The sequence below is a fragment of the Microtus ochrogaster genome, unplaced genomic scaffold (assembly GCF_000317375.1).
Source record: "Microtus ochrogaster isolate Prairie Vole_2 unplaced genomic scaffold, MicOch1.0 UNK94, whole genome shotgun sequence".
Classification (NCBI taxonomy): domain Eukaryota; kingdom Metazoa; phylum Chordata; class Mammalia; order Rodentia; family Cricetidae; genus Microtus; species Microtus ochrogaster.
Genome location: NW_004949192.1, coordinates 840,072 through 846,270, shown reverse-complemented (window position 1 = coordinate 846,270; position 6,199 = coordinate 840,072). Strand labels below are relative to the sequence as shown.

General features: G+C 47.6%; 1 long non-coding RNA gene across 2 annotated transcripts in view; it reads right to left on the bottom strand.

Moving 5' to 3' along the window:
• Window positions 1–6,199, bottom strand: part of LOC113455721 — a 40,915-nt gene that overhangs the window by 5,940 nt on the left and 28,776 nt on the right. For both annotated transcript variants that reach the window (XR_003376700.1, XR_003376701.1), the window contains one exon: window positions 1,069–1,177. This is a non-coding gene — a long non-coding RNA (uncharacterized LOC113455721). The remainder of the gene's footprint in view (window positions 1–1,068; window positions 1,178–6,199) is intronic.

The following is a 6,199-nucleotide window of genomic DNA, read 5'->3' as shown; positions in this document are numbered from 1 at the left end:
ATAAAATATCTTGGGGTAACTCTAACCAAAGAAGTGAAAGATCTATTTGACAAGAACTTTAAGGCATTGAAGAAAGAAATTGAGGAGTACACCAGAAAATGGAAGGACCTCCCTTGCTCTTGGATTGGGAGGATCAACATAGTAAAAATAGAGAGAGACAGTGAGAGCATGTCAGAGGCCAAAGCCTGGCCAAAGAGGTGTTGGCTGTCCCAGAATCCCTGGGGAAGGACAGTCCAGTTGAGCTGTGGGGAAAAATTGGTGTCAGGATCAGTTCAGGTGAAGGCAAATATGTTTTGAGATTGGGGGCTAAGAGGAATAGAGAAACAGGCATCCTTGAGGTCTAGAACTAAGAAGTGGGAGGTTTCTGGAGGAATATTAGATAGAAGGGTAAGAGGATTAGGGAAGAGTGGGTGAAGAGAAACAATATCAGAGTTAATGAGCCAGAGGTCTTGACCCAGACAATAAGTTCCATTAGATTTTTTAACACCAAGTATAGGGGTATTAAAAGGAGAAGAGGTGGGGCGAAGCAGCTTTATCCTAAAAAAGTCAGAAATAATAGGTGTAAGTCCCTTAAGGCTCTGGAAAGAAAGAATGTACTGAGCTTGGGTAATATATTTGGTAGGATCCTGTAATTAAATAACAACAGGGGAATGGTGTTTAGCGACGGAGGGGTTTTGGGTGTCCCAGATCTGGGGGTCCACCTGGGAGGCTCATAGAGGAAAAGACCATTAGTGTCAGAAGGTTGGAGAGCTAGGAGAAGGAAGAGTGGCGCTACCGGTGAGTCTGGAGTAAGGCGAATGGGAGGAGGCTCCTTCCTTTGTTAAAAAAAATCCCTTCCCATGAGAAGTACTGGACACATTGCCATAACTAAAAATGAATGAGTGAGATAAATGCCTCTAAACACACAATTGAGTGGTGGGGTCTGTTGAGGTAAATAAGGCTGCCCCCTACCCCAACAATAGGGGAGCTAGAAGGAGAGGTAGGCCCCCAAAATTCCCTCAGAACCAAGTATGTTGCTCCAGTATCCAAGAGGAAGGAAATGAGGCATCCAGATATCATAATAAATACCTGTGGCTCCTGATTACAGATGGCAGTCATCATCGGGTTAAGGGAGCCCTGGGAACCTTCAGCCATCCAGGACCAAGCCCAATCTGAGTCACAGCACCAATAAAATGTCCTGTAGAGATGGAGAGAGAGCACAAAACACAAACAAACCCACGTGTATAAGTTTATTAAGAAGAGCTGTGCAGACGAGCTCGGGGAGTGGTGAACAGAAGGGGTGGAAGAGGCCATGGGAATGGCGCCTTTAGCTTTTAAAGTTTTCCCAGCATATGTGCGTGAGGAAAACGACATATCTACATCAGATGCTAATGACAGGCAATGCTATGCCCTGTGCCTGCGCATGGGGGCTTCTATGTCAGATGCTGGTGACACAGATGGCAGGCGACTCGCACATGTGCACCTGGGATACATGGGCTGGCCACCAACCCTGAAGTGATGTCTTCTGCGTGGCTAAGGAATTACAAATGATATACCCATAGATCAGTACATAATTGTCTCTAACATGAAATTTTTTTATATGTTTATATCTTTATATATTGAATGGTAAATAAAACAATGATGAGCAGTGTGGATTCTTTTTAAAATAGATGAGACACTTTGTGGGACTGTTTTACAATGGTAGTTGTCTTCAAATACCTTACTAATCTAAAATTGCTCATAGTGGGTCTCTGAGGGGCAGCACGCCACCCCACTAATTTGTCTCAGGTAAAACAAGTGATACAAGGGAATGAAGAGACACCCTCAACATTTTTAGAGAGGCGTAAGGAAGCATATAAAATGTATACCCCTTATGACCCTGAGGAGCCTGGGCAGGCCACTAGCGTTTCGATGTCTTTCATTTGGCAGTCCAGCCCAGATATTAAAAGCAAGCTACAAAGATTGGAGGGTCTGCAGGGATATACCTTACTGGATTTGCTGAAGGAAGCAGAGAGAATCTTTAACAAAAGGGAAACTCCGGAGGAGAAGGAGGAGAGATTATGGCAGAGAATGAAAAAGGATCAGGAGGAAAGACAAAAAAATAAATAAATAAAAAATTAAGCAGGCTGCTGGCCACTGTACTTCAAGGACAAGATAGAAAGGGAGGTAGGCTGGGAGAACGGAAGGGGGCCAAAATGGATAATGACCAATGTGCCTACTGCAAGGAAAGAGGACACTGGATCAGGGCATTCTCACTCCCTGCCGATCGCCATGAAACACCCCTCTCCTGCCGGTAAAGAAGCCGGGGACTGGGGACTGGGGACTATCAGCCAGTGCAGGATCTGAGAGAGGTTAATAAAAGGGTGAAGGACATATACTCCATGGTCTCCAACCCTTACAATCTATTGAGCTCTCTGCCACCATCCCACGTTTGGTACACATTATTGGACTTAAAGGATGCTTTCTTCTGCTTGCGGTTGCATCCTGAGAGCGAGTCCCTTTTTGCCTTTGAATGGAAGGACCCATATCTTGGACTTTCTGGTCAATTGACCTGGACCAGGCTCCCCCAGAAATTTGAGAATAGCCCAACCCTCTTTGATGAGGCCTTACACCAGGACTTGGAAGACTTTCGGGTTCAGTACCCCGCCCTGATATTGCTCCAATATGTTGATGACCTCCTTCTAGAGGCCGCCTTGGAGAAAGAATGTCAGGAGGGCACAAAAGCCTCCTACAAACATTGGGACAATTAGGATATTGGGTATCAGCCAAAAAGGCTCAGATATGTCAGAAACAAGTCATTTACCTAGGTTATCAATTGAGAGATGGACAGAGATGGCTGACCGAGGCGCAAACAGACTATCACTAACAACCCTGCACCCCAGAACGCACACCAGCTGCGGGAGTTTCTGGGAACAGCAGGATTCTGCCGCCTCTGGATCTCAGGGTGTGCAGAGATAGCTGCACCCCTGTACCCCCTAACCAAGCAGGGGGCAATGTTCAGATGGGAAAAGAAACAACAAAAGGCTTTTGAGGACATTAAAAAGGCTTTGCTAACCTCACCCGTATTGGGCCTTCCAGACGTTACCAAGTCCTTCAAACTGTTTATAGATAAAAAGCAGGGCTATGCCAAGGGGTTCCTGACCCAAAGACTGGGCCCCTGGAGGCGTCCTGTGGCCTATCTGTCCAAGAAACTCGACCCAGTCGCATCCGGATGGCCGCCCTGTCTACAGATAGTAGCATCTATTGCAGTCCTTACCCAGGATGCAAGTAAATTGACTCTTGGCCAGCCATTGTCCATCCTGGCACCCCATGCAGTGGAGGCCTTGGTCAAACAGCCTCCAGACAGCTGGCTTTCCAATGCCCACATGTCTCCTGGATGCGGACCGGGTGCAATTTGGACCTGTGGTTGCTCTCAACCCCGCAACCTTACTTCCCTTGCCAGGGGAGGCAGAGCAGCATGATTGCCTCCAGATCCTTGCAGAAATGCACCGGACCAGACCGGACCTGAGGGATCACCCTCTTCAGGACGCTGACTACACCTGGTACACCGATGGTAGCAGCTTCCTGGAAAACGGGGAACGCAGAGCAGGGGCAGCAGTAACCACGGAAACAGAGGTAATTTGGGCTGAAGCCCTACCAGTGAGCACCTCAGCCCAAAGAGCAGAACTCATCACATTGACCCAGGCACTCCAGATGGCAGAAGGTAAGAAACTTAATGTCTATACGGACAGTTGATACGCCTTTGCCACTGCCCATATACATGGGGAAACTTACCGAAGGCGAGGGCTGCTGACCTCAGAGAAAAAAGAAATTAAAAATAAGACTAAAATCTTGACACTACTCAAAGCCCTATTTCTGCCCCCAAAACTGAATATTATGCACTGTCCTGGCCACCAAAAGGGCCACAGCCGGGAGGCAAAAGAAAATCGATTGGTGGATGCTGCTGCCAAGGAGGCTGCCCTAAAAACAATCAACACCTACCCAGGCTTCCATCTGACCGATTCAGAAAATACAAGGCCGTCCCGATGTCCATTGCCCTATAGTCAAGAGGACACCGACCTCCTAAAAAAAGTGGGGGCCACCTATGACCCCAAAGAGCAACATTGGATCTTCAAGGGAAAGACCATTATGCCAATGAGACATACCTATAAGCTGATAAAGTACCTGCATAAATTGACCCATTTAGGACCAAAGAAGATGAAAACCTTACTGAAATGACAGGAAACTGGCGCCTACCTCCTAAACAGAGATGGGGCCTTACAAAAGGTAACTGATAAATGTAAAGCCTGTGCTCAAGTAAATGCAGGCAAGACTAAGCTTGGGCCAGGGGTCCGGGTACAGGGACATCGTTCTGGTGTACACTGGGAGATTGACTTTACAGAAATTAAGCCTAGTCTCTATGGATATAAGTACCTCCTGGTGTTCGTAGACACCTTTTCAGGATGGACAGACGCCTTCCCTACCAAACATGAAACTGCAAAAATGGTGACCAAGAAACTCCTGGAAGAAATCTTTCCCAGGTATGGGATGCCCCAGGTCCTGGGTACTTATAACAGGCCCGCCTTCGTCTCCTAGGTCAGTCAGTTGGTGGCCAAGCTTTTGGGGATTAAATGGAAATTACATTGTACATATAGACCCCAAAATTCAGGACAGGTAAAACACATGAATAGGACAATTAAGGAGACTTTATCTAAATTAACGCTTGCAACTGGCTCTAGAGACTGGGTACTCCTCTAGTCCCTAGCCTTATATAGGGCCCTCAACACTCAGGGCCCCTATGGACTGACTCCTTTTAAAATACTGTATGGGGCCCCAACCCCATTCATAAACTTCTTTGAATCAAATATTGCTGATTTTGCTAACAGCCCTTCTCTGGAAGCTCATTTGCAGGCATTGCAGATTGTGCAAAGAGAGGTCTGGAAACCACTCGCTGCAGCCTACTGAGACTAACTGAGCCAGCCTATGGTACCTCACTCTTTCCAAATAGGAGACATTGTTTGGGTCCACAAACACCAGACCAAAAACTTGGAACCCCGATGAAAAGGTCCTTACACTGTCCTCCTGACTACCCCAAAGGGCACTAAAAGTCAATGGCATCACAGCCTGGATCCACACCTCCCACGTCAAGGCCACCCACACCACGGGGGAGGCAGAGCCAATTGCGACCCCAACATGGAGAGTCCAGCACACCCAAAATCCTTTAAAGATAAGACTTAAGCATGGGGCCCCTTGACCATTATATGGGCCCTGCTGAGGCTGGGAATGGCAACCAAAGGGGAAAGCCCACACAAGGTGTATTCCTTAACCTGGCAAATCCAGTCCCAGAGCGGAGAGATTGTTTGGGAAACTCAGGGCAACCATGCGCTTAACACTTGATGGCCTACCCTCACCCCCGATTTTTTCCCAATTGGCAGCTGGACTGGATTATTTGGATATCCCAACTAAGGACCCCGATGACTTAGAGCAATACATGGGAACCAGACCCCAACAGATGACTGCCCATGGATGCAGCAGCCCCACCGCTAGATGCAGGCTAGCTCAATCGGATTTCTATGTTTGCCCTCGAGATAATAGAAACCGGGCCACAGCACACCGATGTGGGGGATATGAAAAATACTTTTGCTATGAATGGGGCTGCGAGACTACTGGAGACGCCTATTGGCGACCCTCCTCTTCCTGGGATCTGATTACAGTCAAAAGAAATTATACTCGACCTGACCCTGATGGACACACCTGTTATTACAAGAAAAGAACTGAGGGATATGCCAATTGGGAGAAACCTCTGTCCTTGCCCTTCAGGATCACATTTATGAGGTCGGGACAGCAGGCCACTAGATGGCAAACGGGATATACTTGGGGTCTCAGATGGTATATCCCAGGGAAGGATAAAGGTGTCACTTTCTAAATTAAACTTAAAATAAAAACAACAACCCATTCTATAGGGCCCAACCTGGTCTTAGTAGACCAAAGGTCACCCTCACAGCCGGCTCCCAAGCCTCAATGGCCCCCAGCAGCAACTCACACCTCCCTGGCCCCCTCAACTGATACCAGCACCAGCAGGACTCTTATTACTGCCGTGCCTTCCCATCACCCTGGAACAGGAGATGGACTACTTAACTTAGTACAGGGAGCCTACTTGACTCTCAATCTCACAGATCCTGGCAAAACTCAAGATTTTTGGCTATGCCTGGTTTCAGGGCCCCCTTACTATGAAGGAGTG